Here is a 12,127-nt window from a genome sequence, read left to right as displayed (position 1 = left end):
CGGTTTCGGGCAGATAATTGTTTTTGAGACAAAATATGTTGTACTAAATGTTACAGAATTCATGCCAGTAAATATTATTTTTATGCTGAAGAAGTAAAGTAAAATTTACATGCTCAGCTAAAGCCTTATTCCATCTTATTTCTGTATATTTAGCACAGGGACCCCCGTGTCTTTTTTTAATCTTTTATTTTTCTGCATTGCCTGAAAGGGTCATTTTGCTATTTAATAATATTGCACTTTTAGCATAGATCCTCCATATATTTGTACACCGAGGCAATTTTGGCCTGAGGTATTAAGGCTATCCAGTTGAAATTTGCCTCCTCTGGCGCAGTGCTTATCATAGGAAAATATGGAAAGAAAACGGGTATATATTTGTTTAGAAGATGCCAGTGCAAGGGATTTTAAATAAATCTTTTTTCTCACTGTCATAATGGCTGTGTTATTTATATTGCCATTTGAAACTTGTGATTTGTGAAGGTGGCTTACAATTTCAAGTCCAGCTTCATAGTGGTTTCAATATCAAATTGCTCCCCTCTTAATGCTCTGTAATGTGTCATAGGACAACAAAACTCTATGATCTATATTCTGATAAGATACAGTTAGGAACTGCTTTCTTATTGGACAATAAATTGCCAGGGAGGTCTACAGGCTCTGTCTTGAAAATAAAATTTATGGTGGAGGTTTGTTAGTCCTTGTTGAGGGATCTACAGTGGTGGAGTTTTCTTCTTGAATGTTTAACTGAAAACTGGGTTTTTCAAATTCTAGACCAGGGGTGTCAAACACATGGCCTGCAGGCCACTTGTAACCTGCCACATTCCTATGTGCAGCATGTGGCACATTTGCTATTTGGGTCGTACAGTTGGCCGTTTTACATGATTAATTAAGACATTCCTTCTTCTTTTACGATTATTGCTTACATTTTACTTATTTTTTATTATTGTATTTTGTAATTAATGAAATAGCCTTCCATGTTTTTACGTCTACCACAAGACTGTTTCGTCGCGTTGACTCATTATTGTCTGGCCCGCATACTGTGTACTAAAGTGAAATATGGCCTCCTAAGGTAAATGTGTCTGACAGCCCTATTCTAGACCATCCCAGTTTTTTTTGCAGTTGTTTTTGTTAGCTTTTCATTATGATTGTTATAGAAAACACTGATACCCCAGAAAGGCATAGTCACACAGACTAATAAAGGCTGACAAATTTTCCTGCATATATTCTGGCAAGTTATGTCTTGGACAAGTCTGTTTTCAACATGCTGCCAAAAAAGTCTAAACCTTTAACTTAGAGTACTTGTAATAGTCATGTCAATGCACTCTGTCTCATGATGTTGTGCATTGAAATGAAGATATCTGTTTCTGTTATAAATAAAGGATGAAATCTGCAAAAATATTTCACAAACACAATTGGTCTGAGGCCCCCATTGGATGCATATACCCCCATGTATTCATATATAAGATTGTTTCTTAGAATCTGGTAAATTTTATGCAGTTTCTTAGATGTGATCATTGCATTTGTCTTCTTCTTTCTTCTTTTTATAGGGTTTTAGACTATATATTGTCCATATCCCCTGAATCCTTTTTTTCTAATCTTCTCTGTAGCTTACATATAATCAGTTTATATTTGTTTCTCTGTAGAAATGTCTTCATGTGTCTTAAAATGTAGTATCTTTTAGTTGGTGGTTGATCTGAGCCTCTAATTTTTATTTTTTTAGGGCATCTAGTAAATAAGTTCTGTATGAATTAAATCTTGGACATTGTAGTATCAGATGTTCTATTGTTTTAGTTTTGTGTAAATGTTGTTTTAATCTTCTATGCTTTGTTATAATTCTTGTTATGCTCACATCTAATTTTCTGCTTTTTGATCTTGTCCATGGTTGTGGTTGGTTGTTTTAATTAGGTAAGTTTCCTTTATGATGTTTCTGGTGTCATGGGGTATCTTTATGGGGTTCGGTGTGTTGTGGGCTTTTTTTTTTTTTTGCTGCTGAGTCCACAATTTCGTTTCCTTTTATTCCTTTATGCGCTGAGATCCATTGTAAGATTATTTTATAATTCTGAGTTTTAGTGCTTTTAATAGGGTTTATATTCTGTATATCAGGTCTTTATTTGTTTTTGGTTTGTGATTCTGTAATGATATTAGGGCAGGTTTTGAGTCTGTGAAAATCACTGCTTCTGTTATTTTATTATTTTGCTTAACCCTTTCCCGATGGTTAGTATTCATAGTGGCCCGGGCCTCGCTGCCGGGGGCTTATATCGTCGCCCTAGCATGCGCGACCACTCATGCCAAATACCAGCATCCCATGCCGTTTCTTTGTAATACTACGAAGATATGTTGTATTTTCAGTTTTCATTATTTTCTAAAGTCTCTACTTGCCAAACTTCGTGATAAATCGAGACTGAAGGGTATTTTTGTTGTTATGTAGACTCCATAGTTGATCATTATTCAGTCTATAGTCTGAATAAAATAAGCAGTGTACGGCATCGTGGAGTTGAAATCGTCGGTTTGTTTCTTTTTTTTTTTTTTTTTTTTTTTTTTTTTTTTGCATAGTAAAAATGAGAGTGTGTTTAAAAACGACTTAAGCACACTTTCACTGGCAGAAAAATAATCTTTTGCCGTGATTGTTAACAAAAAATAACTTGTGGCATGTCCATACATACAACATGGCATGTACATACATGCCCCCGGCAGATAGTCCCGCCATGTCCATGGCATGTGCGTACATGCCACCGTCAGGAATGGGTTAATTGGGTCTGATATATTTTTTGTAAAGTTGTCCATAAAGTTTGTTTCTGTATATTTTGTTATTCATACCAAGGTGATAATGGACTGATGTTTGTTGTAATATTTATATTCAGTTTATCTTTAATTCATTAATAGCTTCCATCACTCTATATAAATAGATTTTCTATCTTTATTGGCATTATATTCCAATATTTCTTTAGTTATTAATTATTTTATTGGCATGTCATTTTGTTTATTCAGTGTCTTGATTAGTTGTATGCATTCTGTTTCTTTTTTTTTTTTTTGATGCTAGGTTTGTCAGTGCTTGTAACATAATCATTGGTGACGATTTAAAACGCCCTGTAGCTATTTGCATTGCCTCATTTTGTAACGTTTGTAATTTCCTTATTTCACAGCTATTACTTCCCCCATAGATTGCTAAACCGTATTCTATTTGGGGTTTTATATAGATGTTATAGAATGTTAACATTGTTTCTCTTTTTGCACCCCAACTTCTTGTTGACAATTTCTTCATTATATTTGCTCTGTTTAAAACTTTTATTTTTAAGTTCTCTATATGTTTTTTCCAGGTGAATTTTGGTGCATCAAATATCAGGCTTAGTATTCTAGTATTTGTGGAGAATATAAGTTCTCTATTATCTATTTCTATTTTTGGTATTTGATTGATCTTTTTGTTTGAGAAAAACATGACTTTGCTTTTTGATAAGTTTATCTTTAAGTCCCATTTATTAGTCCATTCTGAGACTTTTTTTACTCCTCATTCTAATTTATTTATTGCTTCTTCGAGGTCTTCACTTGATGTCATGAGTGTGACATCATCTGCCTAGATAATTTTGTGGACGTCATCTGTTACCTCTAGGTCCGACATTAGTATGTTGAAGGGGATTGGGCTTAAAGGAGATCCTTGAGGTACTCCCCTTGTATTCTTTACTTTTTCTGTTTTGGATTCTCCTGTTGTGATCTGAAAAGTCGTGTCTTTCAAAAAATTACTTATGAAGTTTAATGGTGAGCCTGTTATTCCCATTTTTGCGGTTTTGATAAGTATTGCTTCTTGGTTAGCTGAGTCAAAAGCGTTTTCGAAGTCAGTACATGCTATTAGGCCATACTTTTTTCTCTTCTTGCTTTATTTGTGTATAAATATATTATTTGTAGTGCATCAGTTGTGGATTGATTAGGTCTGAAACCTATTTGATCTATCTTTATTTTTTTTTTCTAACTGCCATGCAATTCTTCTGTTAATTATATTTTCAAAGATTTTTCCTAGGCATGATGCTCTATTTATAAATTGGTAGGATCCTGCATCTGTAGGGCTTTTATTTAACTTCAGTATTGGCTGACTAAAGCATTTTTTTGTTCTTCTGGGTACTGTCCTTTGGACCAGTAATAGTTTGTGATTCTTTGTATGTTTTGAGTTAATTTATTATGGGCTTGATTGTAGAATTCATACGTTATTTCATCGGGACCATATACTTTTTTGTTTTTTGCCATGTTATGGCAATTTTTACTATGTTGTTATCTTGTTAGTAAGATCTTCAGTATCTGGGAGTTCTAGTACTGCCTTCCTTTCATTATTGTTAGTAATTTTTTTGGTGGCTTTTTGATAGTTCTTTTAAATGTCTTCTTTAAATAATTCTAGCTTTGATGTTATTTCTGATACTGGTAAGTCGTTACATATAAATTGGGTATTCAAATGTTGAATTTTTTTTATCAGTAAAGCTTTTATACAGCTCCATACTTTCCTTGATGGTGTTTTAAAATCTAGTGCATTACAGAAGTTTCCCAGGATTTATTTTTTCTCTATTTATTGTCAGTCTAGCTACTGCTAGAAGTTTTCTATATTGAAAATGGTTTTTCTTTACCTTCTATCTCCTTTTGGTATTTCCTCCATCCTTCTATAAATTTCCATTTCTTTTCTTTAGGATGTGTTTTTGGGGAAGGTTATCTTTATGATAACTGGCAGGTGATCACTTCCTAAATTACATCCTGTCTCTACCTCAAAATGGCTTAGCGTTGGTGACGTTATTATTATGTCAGTAGTGCTTGTTTTTCCATTGTCAGGGTCTCTTCTTGTCCTTTGACCTGGGGGTGTTAGTAGGATAGGATTATTGTGACTGATGATCTCAAATATTTTTTCCTGTGATATTGATAGTCTTGGATTTAAACTTGGATTTCAATATGTAATGGTGTGCATTGAAATCTCCCATTATCATTTTTTGGTTCCTCAATTTGTTCTATATAATATTCTAATTCTTCTTTCCTTATATTATTACATGGATTGTATATAAGTAAAATATTTTGACGTTTATTTCTGTAGTTGATCTTTATTCCTAGAACTTCTAATTTTTTTATGAATTGGTTCTGTTAAATTATAAGCTTATATTGTAGTTCTTTTCTTATGCAAAATGCTAGACCTCCTAATTGTTCTCCTCTGTCTTTTCTTATTTTCTGTAATTTTCAAGTTAAAGTTGTCTTTTTCCTTAACAGGTTTCACATAATCCTATCAAGTGTGGATTCTCTTATTTGCCAAGTATTCTAAATCTGTTTTTTTGTTCAATACTAACCTAATATTACATAAATCATTTAGATGTTTCATTACTTCTTTGATAATAGGTGTTACTTCATTTATTGTTTCCCTAATGATTTCTTTTATTGTTTTTTTTTAGATTTTATGCTGATTATTATGTTTGATATAGCACTGATTATCTTTTTCAATGTATTCCCCATGAAAAATACTTTATTTAGTTGAGTGTCTTTTTGTGTTTTTCCACTCCTTATTGGGGTTTCATCTCTCAGTGGTGTTGGTAATGACCACATTTTTGAGGAATCTTTAATTTTTGTACTTCATCTCTCTTGACCTGCAATTTTTTTTCCTGACATGCTTGCCTCGTCTGTTTGATTTCTATTTGCGTTTGTTTTTAGGTTTTGTTAGGGTTCTCTGCCCTAATGGATAATTTGAGATTGACTTAAATTTCTGGGTATATGTTTGTGTTGTTGTGTGTTCTTTTGCTCGTATGTTTACATTTTTCTGCTGTTTGTATGTTTCCCATGTTCTGTTGGTTGTATGTTTGTGTTTTTTCTTGTTGGGTGGTTTGTGTGTTTGTGTTTTGGCTGGTTGTTGGGTTTATTGCAGAGGTCTTGGATTTGGAGTCTCTTCTTTCTGAATAGGCTTTAACTCTTGAAATTGTTTCTTAAATTCTATGTCTTTTTGGGGTTATATTTTTTATGTTAATATTCTGAGCCTCTCTGTTTTATTTTGCATTGGTTTGTTTTGGGGGTGGTGATCACCAGACAGAAAAAGCAATAATCTTTTTGGGGCATTCTTTATAGCTATGGTTGAACTGGCTACATTTGCTACATCTTTTCTTATTTTTTGCTTTGTCATGGTTCCATGTCCATGCCTCAGACGCCTAAAACTAGGAGGATGGGGAAAATATATTGATGGACAGAGTAGGATGTATGCCCTATGCTACCTTCTTGGTAGCCTGCCTTTAAAGGTTACCCTTTAAAGGGGATTTAGTTGGGATCCTTTTTATTTAAATTTCCTTTTCTTTGTTGCTCTTTTTAATTCTTATCACTTTTACTATTTCATTATTGTTCCCACTTATTATTCTCATCTTCTCTTTAATTCTTCTGGGGTAGCTCAACTTCTACTGTGAAATAGTGCCGTATGAGCATCCTATGTTTTGCTTAATGCCGGCTGTTTACTTTTTATTCCCAGACCCCCAATTTTTTTATTGATTTAGAGGTTTTAATTTTTATGTCGTTTCCCTCAATCTTATGGCCTTTCCTGTTCTAAGACTCTTAGGGAATCTTTCTTTTATATATTTTTGAAAATTGATTTGTTTATGGCACTTGTTAATTTAATTGGGTTGCTGAAATTTGGGGCTTCATTTTCACCACTTAAATTGATTAGTACTACATTTTAAATTCCTTGCCTGTGCATGGGTGTGTCTTTGGTTATGGCGGATGTGTTTCGTAAATTTTTCTGCCAGTTTTCGTTCTTCCGGGGATGTTTGGGATGCGGGTCTTCCTCGCTGTCGCTATTCTCTCGTGGTCTTCTATTTGATGAAATTGTAGTCCATATCATTTTACCAGGGTTTTCTCCTGGATCTGGATTGAGATTTGTGTCCATTAAAATGTCTTGTGTACACTACACTTAATAAAGTTAGAAGTACCGCTAGATGTTTGCTCTATGATGGTACGTCCGGTCTCTTCATTGCATTTGTTTGTTGGTCTGTATTTTCTTATTTTTTTCTTGTGCCCTTTTATTCATATCAGCCTGAAATGCAGATATCATGTATACCATCCTATTGGTTACAGGTCCCTGATTTCATGACAAAGAAAAATGAAGCATAAATGCTGATGGCACATACCGACACTATAACTGGCTACAGCTGCCCCCATAAAGGTAGCTTGCTTTTCAGTGGAGGTTCACTTTTCATGCACATACCACAGTGAGAAGATACAGCGTTGAGAGTTTTCTCCCATTTTTTCATTCTTACTATTGATAATGCATGATGATAACTGATAGTTTGTTAAAAACACCAAACCAGCCAAACTGGCTTGCAAAAAAAAAAAAAAAAAAAAAAAAAAAAAAAAACATCCCTGGTTCACGAATACTGTGGATGATGGGTAAAGTATTTTTAATTGTAATTTACAGTAGGTTTTGCACTAAAAGATGTGTAGCCTCCCCATTTATCCAAGGCAAAAGCCAACTAGGTATTACAACACGTAATCTGGCTAGATAGTTCTTACTTTGTCAGATTACCATGGTGGTCTAAAAGCTCTATATTGTTAGGTAAGGTAAGGGAAAGCCACAGTACTCTGCCTAAGTCAGCAAATATTGAAAGCTCTATTTGTTAGGTAAGTGTAATGAAGCCACAGTACCTTGCTAAGTCAGCAAATATTGAAAGGATAATATAAAATGTGAGTGTTCAAGTATATTCCAAATAAATAGTTCTCAAGGTTAGTACGTGTCTTTTTATGTAACCCCCTCTTTTGCCAGAATAAACCAGTTGAACTAGAGAAATGGTTCATAAATACCCGATTAGAAAAGCATCCTATCCAGTATGATTTGCAATGGAAATGAGGGTTTGGACACGTTAAACTATTACTTTCAAAAGTGGCCCATCCATTTTAAACTGACAACTCGTTGCATGGGAAAAGTATATAGGGAGAAGGGAATGTTCAGGGAATAGCTTTTAAAATGTTAATTTTCAATATGAATTTTTTATTATCTCTCAGAGGCTTCAGTTAGTCTTTGGTTTTTTTTCTGAATTTATAAAGGGGCTCTGGAGCTGAGAGTAGAAAGCATTATACAGTATAAGTAAATACAAATCATAGCTAATAAAAAAAAAATGAATGATGTATTTATGCTTGAGATTTTTTTTCTTTTAACCTTGCACGGGTGGCTGTCGCACATGCCAGGGCATGCGGGACATCTCCGGGGGCAGTACGCACATGCCATAGAGGTATGTATGGACATGCCATTATTTTATTTTTTTTTTTACAATCACGGCAAAAGATTTTTTTTGCCAGTGAAAGTGTGATTAAGTCATTTTTAACACTTTCTCATTTTTACCATGCAACAAGCAAAAAAAATGCAACAAACCGACGATTTCAACTCCATGATGCCGCACACTGTATTTTATCGGACTTTTAGACCGAATAATGATCAACTATGGAGTCTATATAGCAACAAAAATAGCCTTCAGTCTCGATTTATCAGGAAGTTTGGCAAGTAGAGACTGTAAAAAATAATAAAAAACTGAAAATACAACATTCTTCGTAGTATTACGAAGAAATGGCAGGGGATGCTGGTTTTTGGCATGAGGGTCGCCCCTGGCAGTGAGGCTCCGGCCTCTATGAATGCTACCCGTCAGTTATGGGTTAACATTCATGTAATCAAAAAGTATGTTAGCCCTAGTTATTGATTAGGACAATAATATAGCAGTAAAGCTGATCTCTAAGCATTGAATGAATGCCTAGATCTCCTTAAGAAAGTTTTTAACTGGTAAAAAAAAGTCATCCAGTCTGAGAAGTCTAACCCTTAGCTGCTGTGAGTGTGTAAAATCCACTGTTCTATTTTGTGAATTGTGTTTCACATATTTGGCTTCACAAGAGCTTACCCCACCAAGGAGTCAATTGAGTAGGCCTATGTAACCTAATTTGATTTCCCGTAGTATGTCAGGAAATATTTGCCCTTTTCTTTATATTTTCTGTACTGATACAGAGGAAGGAATCACTAAAGGGGGATGATGAATCTTATATTTAAAAAATATTTTTTTGGAATAAATACAATTTTCAAAATATTAGAAGACCTCTAATGTCTTTTTAAAGATAAAAAAATGATAGGCACCTGGTTTAATTCAAATTCATTTTTCTAGCTTAGAACGTGTTCTGGTATAGATAATGTAAGCAGTACTCTAGGGAATTATTAACTATTAGAGATATTACTTGTCCTTTTTTTTTAACAGGTTCGACGAGAAGGAGTCGGTGTCAGGCAAGTCAACAGCTAAAGTCGTCCGTACAGAGAGGGATACGTAGAAGCAATAGAATCATTCCCCTCCCTTGGAGAGCATGTTGATAAGATACTTTTCCCCAAAAAAGATGCCTTTAAGATTATCAAATGGTAAGGATTATCCTTTGTTTCTTTTTTAAAGATATGATGCATTAGTAACTGCAAATCTCACTGAAAAAAAAAAAAAAAAATGATTTTTTTATTTTTTTAATTATTTTATTTTTTTTAATAGCATGAGCATATTGGGGCTGCTGGTGAAGAGTGATGGGGAGCTTCTGTTCTTCAGACAGCGAGAAGGAGCATGGATGCCAACTCTGAAACTCTTACATAAATGTGAGTGCTTCTGTCTTTTAACTTAAAATTCTTATAACCCTGAGAGAGAGAGAGAGAGAGAGAGAGAGAGAGAGAGAGAGAGAAGAGGGACGAGAGAGAGAGAGAGAGAGTATGAGAGAGAGAGAGAAGGTTTCAAGTGCGTGAGCGTGGGGGAGCGTGTGAGAGAGCATGGCGGGCGTGTGAGGGGAGCACGCGAGCGTGGTGAGCGAGCACGCGAGCGTGTGAGGCCGAGCACCGAGCGTGTGTCAGTGGGTCTGAGTATGGGTGTGGGAAGTGAGAAGGAAACTGCCAATTACTTACGCTTTCATGTCGTTCCAGATCCCTTTTATGCTTCCATGGATGCAAGTGGACAAAGGTGCTATCCGGTTTATCCTCAGTGGTGCCAACATCATGTGCCCAGGTCTGACATCACCCGGAGCAAAGATGTCCAAGGTTGACAAGAGCTGTTGTAGTAGCTGTGATGGCAGAGGGGAAGCAGCACGCCCTGTGTGTTGGTGTCACAGCAATGTCTTCTGAAGACATTGCCAAGACAAATAAAGGCATAGCTATTGAGAACTGCCATTACCTCAATGATGGACTTTGGTATATGAAAACCTGTAAGTAATCTGAATATGTTTAGGTAACTAAAAAATTTCTAAGAAATTGGAATCTATTAGCAGTAATGGATAAAATAAGAAAACTTTTTTATGTGTTTTTTCCTTTATAAATGGGAAGTTTTGGAATTTAAATAAGGCCCCAGTACCTTGCTGTTAATTCTTTACAGCACAAATTGGCCTATGGAATTTGATACCCCAGATCTGTATAGCAGAAAATTCAGAATTAAAAGTTTTTTGCAGTTGTTTGACAATGTATGTGTTGAAGTATATTCATGACACCTTGAGTGTGTTTTTTTTGTCTGCTTTTTTAATATAACAGTTAATGTAAGAAACTAAACAAATTAAGCAAGAAGGATGTCTGGAGTTTTAAATTGCTTTACTTTTTTGTAATTTATCAGCTGTTGCCATATATCAGTATTTTAATTGTGTATGAACCCTTATTCTAGGTTCAAGCTTTTTAGTTGAAATTATATGATGAGTTTTAGTGGGACCTTTCTGCAAAACTTTTTACATACTTTTTAGGTTTCAGAAAGAAAAAAAACAAATGTTGTAGAGTTTTTCTGATATTCTTTTTGTATTAACGAAATAATATTTGATAATTATTATGATCAGTGAATTGCACTTTCTGAAAAAAATGTTTTGATCTCAAAATAGAAAGCCTTATTATGAAATGTCCTTTTCAATCCCACTCCTTCATGCTGCTATTGATTCACTCCTTTCTTAACCTGATGCTACAAGGGATTGCATGTAAGTATATGCCATGCCCATTTAGAATTTAATTTAATACCTATCTTTACACAATGAGCAAATTATAAATAATACCAAACACACGTGTTTACTCTCTCCCACGATTTTTGGAAATATTTTCTTTTACTTTATATTGTTATTGTAATGTCAATAAAATAATAATAATTATAGACTATGATAAGGCGATTAAAAAGTACTAATGTTAACAACATTGGTTTAAAAAAAAAAGAGAGGAGGAGAGAGAGAGAGAGAGGGGGAGGGGAGAGAGAGAGGGGAGAGAGAGAGGGGAGAGAAGAGAGAGGAGAGAGAGAGAGAGAGAGAGAAAATTGTGGAAAGGTGAAATCAGTTAAGGTCACAAGGTCTACTAATTGGCTCCTTGGTGGCCTAAGCAATTGTGGAGCTATCTGTGTGTAGTGACATTCACAAACAATACTACACTGACCATACAATTTCTTGGTGGGATTGGGTTCATACTACTTTCCATACAGAGTTCTCCCTGCCATTTTAACCATTAATGACCCCTCTTTTTAGTGTTAATTTAGTTATAAAATAGTTTTTAAATATCAGTATCCAATATCAGAATTAATTATTTTTGTGATAATTAATGGGCTACAATTGGGAAACTACAATATGGGATTACCATAGTGGATTAATTAGAGCAATAGATTATTAAATTACAGGTCAGTATTGTGATGTTTCTGACAATTCCATGTCTTAACCCACGTTGCCAGGGATGGCATGTATGGAAATGCCATGCCCACAATGAGTTTTGTTTATTGATTGTATTTAAAGATAGATATTTCCATGAGGTGCTTAATCACTAAGGAATTAATTATTATAACCACCTATCTCACCTGTTATCTTTTTCCTTGAATTTCAAAATTATTCTCTCTTATCTTATGTTACTGTTTGGGAATGTTAATAACATTATAATAATAAAATGATAATAACAGCACCATTATTAATATCATTAATAAAAAGATAGATAAAAAAATAGGAAAATGGAAACAGGTGAGGTCATGAGGTTTACTTATTGACTCTGGTGCCTGAGCACTTTAGAAACTTGTGTTAACATATTTCACAAAAATCCTATATTGAATATGAAATTTTTTCAGTGGCATAGGGTTAATCAAACATAATGATGTTTAGGGAGTACAGACTATAGTATAGTCTAAAACCCTATAAAAGA

General features: G+C 34.4%; 1 pseudogene; it reads left to right on the top strand.

Moving 5' to 3' along the window:
* Window positions 1-9,901: 9,901 nt before the first annotated feature.
* LOC119571882 lies at window positions 9,902-10,199 on the top strand (annotated as a pseudogene).
* The last annotated feature ends 1,928 nt before the right edge of the window (window positions 10,200-12,127 follow it).

The sequence above is a fragment of the Penaeus monodon genome, unplaced genomic scaffold (assembly GCF_015228065.2).
Source record: "Penaeus monodon isolate SGIC_2016 unplaced genomic scaffold, NSTDA_Pmon_1 PmonScaffold_8480, whole genome shotgun sequence".
In the NCBI taxonomy this organism is placed as follows: Eukaryota; Metazoa; Arthropoda; class Malacostraca; order Decapoda; family Penaeidae; genus Penaeus; species Penaeus monodon.
Note: the sequence above shows the minus strand (reverse complement) of the source record. Positions and strands in the feature narration are given on the sequence as shown.